The following is a 13,325-nucleotide window of genomic DNA, read 5'->3' as shown; positions in this document are numbered from 1 at the left end:
TCGCGAGACATTTTGCTGACATTGGCCGTTCGCAGGCACGGCCCCCCCCACAGCTCCCAGTGGCCGCGGATTGCCACCGCGATTGTTTTACCTTCTGAAGTTGATTTTTTTTTTAAATCCATTTTAATTAGTATCCTTTTTTTTACTTATGTTATCATTGGGATATCAATTGCTGAGAAAACAAAATGCATGTTTTTAAAATGATTTTAAAATAATCTCGCTCTTATTTATTTTTTTAGCTCTCTGTTCTCCAAACAGCTCACTTTTCTGTGCTTTTTTGGAGATGATAGTGTTATGAATAAAAATGATACTAAGTAATCAGTCAAAGACTTTAATTACAAAAGGAAAAATACGTTACAATTTTTCCCATAGGAAAATCATGCACCTTAGATTTCAAGTCTAAGACTTTTGAATAGTAGTATTGTTCCATATGCTTCCTAAGATCTCATCCCAAAACAAGTGGACACATTTTGTGTGTGTGAAGATTAGTAAACTTCAAGAACTATTTTTTTAGGCTGACAGAAAATTCCCCTAACATACAACAGATTTTTTTGTATATTATTTTTCTTCAGAATTTGTCTCTTCGATGCTTGCTCCTTTTTTCTCACCATATCTTCTAAGTCAGAGGTTCTCAAACTGTGGTCCACAAGCTCCATTCAGGTGGATAGTTCCCTCTAAGGTGCACACCTGGGCAGACGCATACGAAAGAATGAAGGGCCACCCACCTAATTAGTGGAGCCGCGCAGGTGTGGCTCCACTAATTAGGTGCCTGGACCCTGGCGAATACGCACATGTAAGGTGAGGCCTTGGGGGGAATAGTGGGTAAATGAGAGGGGGCAGTGGGGTGAGAGGAGGGGGTGGGGGAAATTTGGGACATGCAGGGCTGCGGCGGCCAGAGAAAGAGGCAACTTTCCCCTGCTCCAGGCTGCCGCTGCCGGGGAGAGACGGCCCTCCTTCCCAGCCCCAGCTGAGGGGTTGCCGCAGCTGGGGCGAGAGAGAGAGACACCCCCCCCTTCCCAGCCCCAGATCAGGGGCTGCCAGCTGGGGAGAGAGGGAGAGACCCCACCCTCCTTCCCAGCCCCAGCTCGGGGGCTGCTGTGGTGGGAGAAAGAGGGCACATCCATCGCATTAGAAAGGTAAGGCTACTGATATTAAAATATGAGTTGTGTGCTTTTATTTGTAGAACAAAAAACATTAATTATTATTAAGTTTTTTTTATATAGCGCTTTTATCCAAAGCGCTTCACAATAGTTAGCTAACGGTACAAACAACATTTGGAAAGATCATTAAGTGGTCCGCCGAGACCCTCACCAATTTTCAAGTGGTCCGTGAAAGAAAAAGTTTGAGAACCACTGTTCTTAGTTGAATGGAATCCCCCTAGTGTTTGAATGCAAGTAACAGTTCCAAACCCACACCATGTTTGAGACGAAGCAAAATACCTGTTCTTATAAAAATATGCAACAGGAAGTGATACTTACTCAGTACCATGTTTGGACAAATTCTGAGACATGTTCAAACTCCTTAGATTCTAAATGGGACCAAGTTATTCTCAAGCTTACCATCTGTGAAATTAGAGCGGCAACTCTGAATGTAGTTGTCCTTACACCACCTCTGAGAGCTAAGGAAATAGCATTATTTCCTTGTCACAGCTGGGGAACTGAGGTGCAGAGAGGCTAAGTGGCTTGTTCAAGGTCACATAGGAAGCTGTGATGGAGCAGAGAATTGAATCGGGGTCTCCGAAGTCCCAGGCTAGCACCCTAACCACTGAACCATCCTTCCTTGCTAGGCTTGCTCCCCGTGGTTCACCTCAACCAGCTACATCAAGGTAAAACTACACCTTGCCCTGGGGACAGTAGGATGTTACATTGTGTTAGCGATCTTATTGTAAAAACACAGCTATTTTTCCTAGTGTAGACCAGGGCAGTGGGGCTCCACAAGGGCTTGAGAGTTCATCCACGTGGATCCAATTGCAGGATTAGGACCTATGTGAGTTTAACGTGTTGTCATCCTGATTTGTTAGCATTTTATAACCACTTTGCACTAATACAAACGACAGGAAGACAATAAATAATCTGGCCCAAAGGCCCAGGGACAAAATCATGGTACCACTGAATAGGAATTTTGCCATGGACTTCAGTGGAGCCAGGATTTGACCCAGATCTTTAGCTGTGGGTGGGGAGTAAAATGTGACTTTAAGACGTGTTTGCATTCCTTCAGTCCTGGGTCCATCCCAGAGCCAGTTACATCCCCATTATAAATTAGAGCAACTTTCTCAGTTGCCAACAACTTCCAGGGACTGTTGTGACAACCAGGGATCATGAGGGCCTAGTGTGTCCCAGCCTTGTCGTCTGCGCCAGCTGCTGAGTGACATAAGTGCCCATCTCTCAGCTCCTCTTCACCAGAGGACCCCCTCTCTGCAAGGGCAATCCTTAAGAAGCTTATTCTGCTGGGTCTTTGTGCCAGCAACTTGGGTCAGTTTTTTGTCCCTGAGTATTTATCAAGCTCCAAATGGGGTTTTCAGTACATGGCAAGAGATATCAAGGGAAGGTTGATTTCAGTGGATGTCCTTGTAATTGCTTTAGGAATTTTTTCAAAATCAGCTGCTCACTTTTGCTGTTTGAACTCAAAATCTGAAAAAGAAGGCTGTTAAGTTCTGAATCGCTCTGTTATGTTGAAGGAACCTGACAAAATGTATGCAACACGTGACTCAGCAGTAATTACAGTCTGTGGATTTATTTTCTTCCTCCATGTGTCATGCTTAATACATCAAATTTCCATACAGTATTTCAGCTTCAGATCAAATGTGTTGCCTACTGCAGGCTAATCAAATTGCTGTTTTTCAGCCCCGGCTGTACTAAACTAAAAAAGTGGTTTCTAGGTTCTTTTGGAAAACTAGCTACAGTATATCTGTCCTTTATACCAGTATGGTTTAGGGCAGTGGTCCCAAACCTTTTCGTCTGGTGGGCGCCAGACGAAGGACCGTGGCAGTGGTTGAGCATCCGCCGAAATGCCGCCAAATTTCAGCGGCATTTCGGTGGCAACGCCTCTCAATGACGTCGCTTGTCAGCGGCCTGCGGTGTCATCGAGAGGGGTCGCCGCTGAAATGCCACAGAAATTCGGTGGCATTTCGGCGGATGCTCGACCGCCGGCCAGGACGCAGGCGCATTTAGATGCCCCCGTGGGTGCCATGGCGCCTGCGGGCACCGCGTTGGGGATCCCTGGTTTAGGGCTTTGAAATAGCCAGAGCTAGAACATGTTACAGATATGAGGATACCTGAACTTTATGCAAGATGAATCTTAAATAATTTCAAACTCATCATGTTTTTACAATACCTGTTTATATGTCGTACTATAGCAGTGACAGTTTTGAAACGAGGACCTTCAATCGACTAGTTCATCCAGTTATCAGAATTATAAGTGAATGGAGCTGAGTCAGAGAAAATGCATCTGGAAACACAGCAGCATGTCCTATCCCCATTATAGTTTGGGGTGTGCCACAGTCCCCATTGTAAACGCAGTTGTTGAGGGTTTTTTAATTTGGTTATAAAAATTCATTACAGGTTGAAAATTGTCAGAAATTTGTCTGTTCCTATCTCAGTGCTCACTGTCTGCCTCATCTACTTTGCCCTTCGGAACAGAGACCAATGTCTTTTTAAAAATAAATAATTTAATTAATTGGGTTGATGTATTTTTAAATTAGAAAAAAGCAATTTCCCCTCTTCCCCAAAATGGATCACTGCCTGTAGACTTTTGGCATGCCATTAAACTACTATATAATATATAAATATATATATATTAATAAACCAAAAGCATTGCAGATTATTAGTCTGCAAAGTAGGAAAATATTTTAACTATTTCTAAAACAAAATATGTAAGAAGATGAAATATGAAGGTTTAAAAAAACTCCCCTACTGCTTTTCAGAAGTACTTCATGCATAAATAATGTAAACATATTATGTAGTCAATATAATATCAATAATATGCAATTTTGTGCTGCTGTAATGATTTTCTTCCCCTGCAGTCCCCTTTGTAGTTAATAGCCTACATATGGGAACCTTGACAGATCCATAATGTGACACACATAAGTGGGGTCGAGGAGTCCTTATTAAAGAAATACTTGGTGCATGGTCTGCATCTGAGACTTCTGCTATTAGCCGATATCCCCCCAAAGTTGTATTTCTAGATGGCTTTTCATGGCTTTCATATCATGTTCCATAATAGATCTCCTACATAAAGTAAAATAATACACCAGGGGCCGATGCCCAAAGGCTGCTTAAAGGATGGTGAATGTTACATATTGGTGGGGGGGGGAGGGGAATGTGAGTTGTGCAGCTGACATTCTGTAGGGGCAGAAGGGAAAAGATACAGCAGAAAAGAAAGTGTAACGTTGGCAGCTTTCCCTTCACAGCCCTCCCTCCTGCCCTCTTGCTGTGTGATGCACATCAAAGGATAACCCCAAAGGAGTGGTCATCAGCGTGAATGGGGAGGGTTAAGGAGGTGAAGAGAGGGCCAGAACCAAGTCCCCAAACTGGTGTCTTCCTCCATAGCCCTGTTAGATGGTGGGAAATGCAATCACCTGGAGGACTCCCCTTGCAATCTGATTGCTGGGTGGAATTAGGGGCAGAATCTTTACCCCTGTCTGTACAACTCTGCTCCCGGATATTTGCAGGTTCTTTAATTTTTAACGTAGGTCAATAACAACGTGATAACTGCCTTATTTTTGCAGGGTTATTAATGAATCCCCCACAAGATTCCAGGTTGGAAGATGACATGTGAGGTTTCAACCTGGGAGCCACTTACAGAATGTGGGGATGGGGGTGTGTGGGAGAATCCATTAATGGTTTTAAAATAAAAAAGCACTAGCCCTCAACCCCCCAGGACAATTAAATAATACAGTTTTTATTTATAGGGCACCCATGTAAATGAAAGCCACTGGATCATTAAACAGAGTAAATGTAAACAACAAGGCCTGCTAAATGTCAGAACAGGTGCAGAAATGAAAAACAGGACACACACCAAAGCCCCATCCCAAATGCACATAAATAAAATGTGGGGTGCTTAAGTTAATGTCGGATTTTTTTGCTTTTGTCAGTGTGTATCTTCATAATTTTTATGAGAGAGAGGACCTTTATGTGAGGATGCCTTTAATAGGTACAATAGCTGATAATGGGTATGTCTAAATGACAGCTGGAGCTAGGACTGCAGCACGTATAGGCATACCAAAGCCAGCTTTAATATAGATAGCATGAGTACCAATAGCAGTGAAGCTGTGACAGCAGGAGCTTCAGCATGGACTGTATACACGTGCCCAGGACCCTGAGTACTTCAGCATGGGCTAGCTACCTGAGCAAGTCTGTGCTGCCTTGGCTTTGCTGCTGTTGGTACTCATGCTAGCTAAATTAAAGTTAGCTTGGATATGTCTACACGTACTGCAGTTATTCTGTCTACAGTGTAGACGCACTCAATGTGTTGACATGATTCTATGATCCTTAGAACAGTTTTTGATCTGTTATATCTGTGTAAATTGGTATAATTCTACAGTGGAGTTACTCCCAGTGTATCCTTGTGTAACTGAAATCAGAATTTTACTGACTAATTTCCATGGGAGTTCTGCTGGAGTGAAGACTGAACAACCCAGGCTAATACTGGCAATGGTATTAGTGAGGCTGAGCAACATGCTTAAGGTATTTTCCCCCCGTAGCTATAGCTTCTGAGCTCTGAAGTCTTAAAGACTATTTTGGTCCAAATTCTGCTATAATTTACTCACCTTGCAGTTCTACTGAAATCAGGGCTTATAACTTTGCTTTTACGTGTAGTGCTTTGCATATACTAAAAGAAAACCCTACATGTCCACTGTTGCCAACTCTCATGATGTTATTGTGAGTCTTGTGCTATTTGCTGTTTTTCTGGTAATCCCAGCTCCTAGAGTCATGTGCTCATTTGAGAATCTCGACTTTTTGGAATGAAAGTTTCTAACCTTCATGGTGGTGGAGGAAAGCTTGAAAATGTTAACCCTCCAGGCTCAAATACCAGAAGACAAATAAAAAGTGTCCCAGATTTTTGTCTGAGATCTCACTTTTTTTAAAAAACCAGTTTTCATCATTCTTTGTGGTCAGACTCATGAGCATTGAGCACTTGGAGTTGGCAATTGTACTGCTTCTTAGGCTTCTGAAGTACTGATTAATGTTGTTAGTTATTTCTATCCTGCCATAGTTTCATAGGGTGGGTGGTGTAGAAAGCTAAAAGAAAACACACTGTTCTTGAATAAAGCTTACAATGTAACTCTTTGAAATTAGACGAAGGTTTCTAACCATTAGAGGAGTGAAGTTCTGGAACAGCCTTCCAGGGAGTAGTGGGGGCAAAAGACATATCTGGTTTTAAGGCTAAGCTTGATAAGTTTATGGAGGGAATGGTATGATGGGATAGCCTAATTTTGGCAATTAATTTGGCAATTGATCTTTGATAATCAGCAGGTAAGTATGCCCAGTGGTCTGTGATGGGATGTTAGATGAGTTGGGATCTGAGTTACTATAGAGAATTCTTTCCTGAGTGCTGGCTGGTGAGTCTTGCCCACATGCTCAGGGTTTAACTGATCGCCATATTTGGGGTCGGGAAGGAATTTTCCTCCAGGGCAGATTGGCAGAGGCCCTGGAGGTTTTTCGCCTTCCTCTGCAGCATGGGGCACGGGTCATTTGCTGGAGGATTCTCTGCAGCTTGAGGTCTTCAAACCACAATTTGAGGACTTCAGGAACTCAGACATAGGTTAGGGGTTTGTTATAGAAGTGGATGGGTGAGATTCTGTGGCCTGCATTGTGCAGGAGGTCAGACTAGATGATCATAATGGTCCCTTCTGACCTTAAAGTCTGAGTCTATGAGTCTATAACTCTTCAATCCTGCTCTGAGCTCCATATGGGCACAAGGATCTGCCCATGTAGAGTTCAGTACAGGACTGGGACAGGACTTGTCTGTCTTAACCTTCTTTCCCTTCAAGCACCTTGTTTGTTATTGTCCCACATAGTGTTACATTACAGAAGAACATAAGAATGTCCATACTGGATCAGACCAAAGGTCCATCTAGCCCAGTATCCTGTCTTCCGACAGTGGCCAATGCCAGGTGCCTCAGAGGGAACGAACAGAACAGGTAATCATCAAGTGATCCATCTCCTGTCACCCATTCCCAGCTTCTGGCAAACAGGCTAGGGATACCATCCCTGCCCATCCTGGCTAATAGCCATTGATAGACCTAGACTCCACTAATTTATCTAGTTCTTTTTTGAACGCTGTTATAGTCTTTGTCTTCACAACATCCTCTGGCAAAGAGTTCCACAGGTTGACTCTGCGTTGTGTGAAAAAATACTTCTTTTTGTATGTTTTAAACCTGCTGCATATTAATTTCATTTGGTGACACCCTAGTTCTTGTGTTATAAGGAGTAAATAACACTTTCCCACACTTTCCCCACACTAGTCATGATTTTAGAGACCTCTATCATATCCCCCTTAGTCGTCTCTTTTCCAAGTTGAAAAGTCCCAAACTTATTGATCTCTCCTCATATGGAAGCTGTTCCATACCTCTAATTATTTTTATTGCCCTTTTCTGAATCTTTTCCAATTCCAATATATCTTTTTTGAGATGGGGCGACCACATCTGCATGCAGTATTCAAGATGTGGGCATACCATGGATTTATATAGAGGCAATATGATATTTTCTGTCTTATTATCTATCCCTTTCTTAATTATTCCCAACATTCTGTTCGCTTTTTTGACTGCCGCTGCACATTGAATGGCTGTTTTCAGAGAACTATCCACAATGACTCCAAGAGATCTTTCTTGAGTGGTAACAGCTAATTTAGACCCCATCATTTTATATGTATAGTTGAGATTGTTTTCCAATGTGCATTACTTTGCATTTATCCACATTGAATGTCATCTGCCATTTTGTTGCCCAATCACCCAGTTTTGTGAGATCCCTTTGTAGCTCTTCACAGTCTGCTTGGGACTTAACTATCTTGAGTAGTTTTATGTCATCTGCAAATTTTGCCACCTTACTGTTTACCCTTTTTTCAGATCATTTATGAATATGTTGATTAGGACAGGTCCCAGTACACACCCCCTGGGGGACACCATTATTTACCTCTCTCCATTCTGAAAACTGACCATTTATTCCTACGCTTTGTTTCCTATCTTTTAACCAGGTTTGACAGGCCTGGATCCTTCCATTTTATTGTTTGTATTGGGGTAACACCTGGTTATGGACCAAGATTCCACCGTACAAGTAGAAAAGGCAGTCCTGTCCCAAAGGAGCTTAACCACAACAATTGTCACCATGAAGACAGATCACTGTGCCTGCGCGGAGCCCCATTAGTGTGCCCACACACTCTCAATTGCAGGATTGAGGCCTGCGAATCTAAGCAAAGCACTTCACAGCAGGGCACTCTTTAAATGTATTGTGTAAAATGCCTAGCACACTTTGGATACTCTCTAAATAATGAATAATGAAATAAGGTGCAAGATGTGGTGCATACAAGCAGGTAAAATATACGGATAAGCTGGGCTTAATGGTTTTAGACAGACAAATTCTGTGATTCCATCTTATGGCACATAAGTGCTGACATGATAGAATTAATCACCACTCTTTTAAATGGGATTTCCATGTAGTTAACATGTAGTTTCCTATAAAATAACATACACCATTGCATGGTCCTATGCACTTAACTCCTATCACCATCCCAGGGGGAACCTAGCTGTATTTATAGTAGGTCTATTTTCAGTGCTGTGAGTTTTGTTTTACATTAAAACAAACAAAAAGAAATTAAATATTTAAAACAGTAAGTGAAATCACATCAGCTTCTGGTACTGAAGCTTGGTAGATGGTAAGAGGGAATTTTAAGATTTCACTCACTTATATTAAATTGCAGCTTTATAATATGTACATTAAATAGGCTGTCTGTGACATAAACACTGAAAAATTATTCTATGAATTTAAATCTTAAGAGTTATTTAATGAGAGACACACGGTGGGTGAGGTAATATCTTTTATTGGAGCAACTTCTGTTGGTGAACAAAACAAGCTTTGGAGCTACACAGCTGTTCTTCAAGTCTGGGAAAGGTATTTAGAGTGTCACAATTAAATACAAGTTGGAACAGATTGTTAACCATAAGAAGTTAACACATGGTGCAAGAGACCATTCAGGATGAGGTGGGCAATTAACATTTCTGCTGTCATAAGACTAAGGAGCTATAGATTGTTGTAATGAGACATAAAACCAGCGTCTCCACTGAGTCCATGCTGTTTAGTGTTTAGCAAAGTGATGAATTTAAGCTCCCAGACTCGTCTTTAGAAGGTGTCGTCAGGAGGACTGAGAGGTCAGATATGCAGTGATTGTTTTGTGAAAAGTGTTTGCCTAGGAATGATAGTATGTTTTGTCCGTTATCATTTCTCTGTGTGAGTTCATTTGCGAGCATAGTGATTGTCTGTTTTCACCCACGCAGTTGTTGGGGCATTTGATGCACTGGATGCACATGTTGTAACAGGCATGTGTAGGACACATAGATCTTGAAAGGTGTATTGTATGGGGTGTTTATCATTGTAGCCGTGGAGATATGTCTGCAGGTTTTGCATGTGTTGTGATGACAGGGTCTGGTGTTGCTTTGAATTGGTGTATCCTGGTCTGTGACAAGTTTGGTGAGGTGGGGGGTTTGTTTGAAGGCCAGAAGAGGGGGTTTGTGAAAGGTTTTTTTCAAGATGTGGCCCCCAGCAGGTAGAGGTTGTAATTGTTTGAGGATATCTCATATGGGTTCCAGTGTGTGGTGATAGGTGACAACTAGGGGTGTGCAGACAGTGATGTGTGGGTGGGTGTTTTCCCCCAGTATTGAATCAGGTTCTCTCAGGTATTTGGGTGGCCTGTTCCATGATGTGATCTACTTCTCTGGTGGAATGTCCTTGTTTTGTACAGGTGGTTTTAAGTGGTTTAAGGTGTATATCCTTCACTTTCTCCCACATAGCATATTCTGAGTTATCTGAGTGCCTGGCTGTAGCTAACAGATTTCTTGGTGTGTCTGGGGTAGTGACTGGATCTGTAAAGGTAAGTGTGGTGATCCGTGGGTTTCTTGTATATAGATGTCTGTAGTATTCCATTGTTGAAGCTAATCACGATGTTTAGGAAATTGATGCTGGTGTGGGAGTATTCTGAAGAGAGTTTGATGGGTGACTGGTAGTTGAAGTTGAGATGGAAATTTATGAGGGAGTTTAGGTAGTTTGTTGAGAGGATGAAAATACTGTATCATCAATGTATTTTAGGTATATCATTGGTTTTGTGGTGCATTTTTCCAGTTTTTTTTTCTTTCTAGAGGTGAGTCATGAAGAGATTGATATATTGGGGAATGTAAAGTTGTTATGGGTAAGAATGAAACGGGTGAGTGTAGCGATGTGTTTGGGGTGGATATCTGAGGGTTGTCCATTGTCTTGTAGATATTTGAGGCAGACAGTGAAGCTATCATTGTGAGGGATGTTAGTGTATAGAGAGGTAACATCCATGATGGCAAGGATGATGGTCTGAGGGAGGTTGTTAGTGTCGCAGTGTTTCTGGAGGAAGTCAGTTGCGTCCTGGAGAGAGCTGGCCCTTTGTGTGGCGAATGATTTGAAGATGTTTTCTATGAGTCCAGATAGTCCTTCAGTAACAGTGCCATGGCCAGATATGATGGGTTTGCCTGGGTTCTCTTTTTTGTGTATTTTGGGAAACATGTAGAACAGGGGTCGACAACCTGCAGCACGCGTGCCAAAGTCGGCACACGAGCCGAATTTTAATGGCACGCTGCTGCCTGCCACCTGCCGGGGTCCCGGCCCCACTCAGCCCCCCTGCCCACCGCTCTCTCCTGTGGGGGTAGGAGGCAGAAGCTTGGTCTTGCTGGCGGCCAATCTCCCCGCTCCCCCACTTCTTCCCCCAGCGTGGTGCTTTCCTGTCCCTTCCCCTCCCACTCCCTGCCGCCGATCAGCTGAGCGCCCTTGCGGGGGGGGGGGGGGAGTGGAGCCACAGCATGCTCGCTGCTCCGCGGAGGAGGCAGAGAAGAGGTGGGGATGGGCCCCTGGGGAAAGGGGTGGAATGGGGGCATATCCCCTTCAGCCCCCTGCCATGAGCACCCCAGCCCTCTGCCCTGACCCCTGCACCCCCTCACACACCTCCAGCCCTCTGCCCTGACCCCTGCACCCCCTCACACACCTCCAGCCCTCTGCCCCGATCCCCGGCATCCCCTCACACACCTCCAGCCCTCTGCCCCGACCCCTGCACCCCCTCACACACCTCCAGCCCTCTGCCCCGACCCCTGCACCCCCTCACACACCTCCAGCCCTCTGCCCCGACCCCTGCACCCCCTCACACACCTCCAGCCCTCTGCCCCGATCCCCGGCATCCCCTCACACACCTCCAGCCCTCTGCCCCGATCCCCGGCATCCCCTCACACACCTCCAGCCCTCTGCCCCGATCCCCGGCACCCCCTCACACACCTCCAGCCCTCTGCCCCGATCCCCGGCACCCCCTCACACACCTCCAGCCCTCTGCCCCGACCCCTGCACCCCCTCACACACCTCCAGCCCTCTGCCCCGACCCCTGCACCCCCTCACACACCTCCAGCCCTCTGCCCTGACCCCTGCACCCCCACACATACCCAGCCCCCCCACACTCCATGCCCTGACTCTTGCACTCCCCCATATCCCCACCCCCACCCTGAGCATCAAATGGGAGCTCCTGCACCCCCCCCCAACACATTCCCACCTGCACCCCTGGTCCAGGGTCCTAGCTGTCGGCCCCGCTCAGCCCGCTGCTGGTCTGGGGTCCCGGCTGCCGGCCCCTTACCAACCGGGGTCCCACAGGCCCCGCTCAGCCTGCTGCCGAACTAGGTGAACGGAACCCCAGGCCGGCAGCGGACGGAGTGAGCTGTTGGCATAAGATCAGCATTTTAATTTAATTTTAAATTAAGCTTCTTAAACATTTTGAAAACTTTGTTTACTTTACATACAACAATAGTTTAGTTATATAATATAGATTTATAGAGAGAGACCACCTAAAAAACGTTAAAATGTATTACCAGCATGCGAAACCTTAAGTTAAAGTGAATAAGTGAAGAATCGGCACACCACTTCTGAAAGGTTGTGAACATAAGAACATAAGAACGGCTGTACCGGGTCAGACCAAAGGTCCATCTAGCCCAGTATCTGTCTACCGACATTGGCCAATGCCAGGTGCCCCAGAGGAAGTGAACCCAACAGGCAATGATCAAGTGATCCCTCTCCTGCCATCCATCTCCATCCTCTGATGAACAGAGGCTAGGGACACCATTCTTTACCCATCCTGGCTAATAGCCATTTATGGACTTAGCCACCATGAATTTATCCAGTTCTCCTTTAAACACTGTTATAGTCCTAGCCTTCACAACCTCCTCAGGTAAGAAGGTCCACAAGTTGAGTGTGCGCTGCGTGAAGAAGAACTTTCTTTTATTTGTTTTAAACCTGCTGCCTATTAATTTCATTTGGTGACCCCTAGTTCTTGTGTTATGGGAATAAGTAAATAACTTTTCCTTATCCGCTTTCTCAATATCACTCATGATTTTATATACCTCTATCATATCCCCCCTTAGTCTCCTCTTTTCCAAGCTGAAGAGTCCCAGCCTCTTTAATCTTTCCTCATATGGGACCCTCTCCAAACCCCTAATCATTTTAGTTGCCCTTTTCTGAACCTTTTCTAGTGCTAGAATTACTTTTTTGAGGTGAGGAGACCACATCTGTACACAGTATTCAAGATGTGGGCGTACCATGGATTTATATAAGGGCAATAATATATTCTCAGTCTTATTCTCTATCCCCTTTTTAATGATTCCTAACATCCTGTTTGCTTTTTTGACCGCCTCTGCACACTGTGTGGACATCTTCAGAGAACTATCCACGATGACTCCAAGATCTTTTTCCTGACTCGTTGTAGCTAAATTAGCGCCCGTGTATGTATGTATAGTTGGGGTTATTTTTTCCAATGTGCATTACTTTACATTTATCCACATTAAATGTCATTTGCCATTTTGTTGCCCAATCACTTAGTTTTGTGAGATCTTTTTGAAGTGCTACACAATCTGCTTTGGTCTTAACTATCTTGAGTAGTTTAGTATCATCTGCAGACTTTGCCACCTCACTGTTTACCCCTTTTCTCCAGATCATTTATGAATAAATTGAATAGGATTGTGATCCCTGATATAGAAGGTTCCTGGCTAGGTTCTTGGGGGATGAGGTTGTAGAGCTTCTCTTGGAGTTGTTTGGGGGAAGGATTTGTTGATATCTTTT

At 44.3% G+C, this 13,325-nt stretch overlaps 1 protein-coding gene across 3 annotated transcripts in view; it reads left to right on the top strand.

Annotated features, from left to right (window-relative positions):
• The window catches only part of RAI2 (retinoic acid induced 2), a 63,832-nt gene that overhangs the window by 42,910 nt on the left and 7,597 nt on the right, over positions 1 to 13,325 (top strand). The gene's annotated exons all lie outside the window — the stretch shown is intronic.

This window comes from Mauremys mutica, chromosome 1 (assembly GCF_020497125.1).
Source record: "Mauremys mutica isolate MM-2020 ecotype Southern chromosome 1, ASM2049712v1, whole genome shotgun sequence".
Taxonomy (NCBI): Eukaryota; Metazoa; Chordata; order Testudines; family Geoemydidae; genus Mauremys; species Mauremys mutica.
Note: the sequence above shows the minus strand (reverse complement) of the source record. Positions and strands in the feature narration are given on the sequence as shown.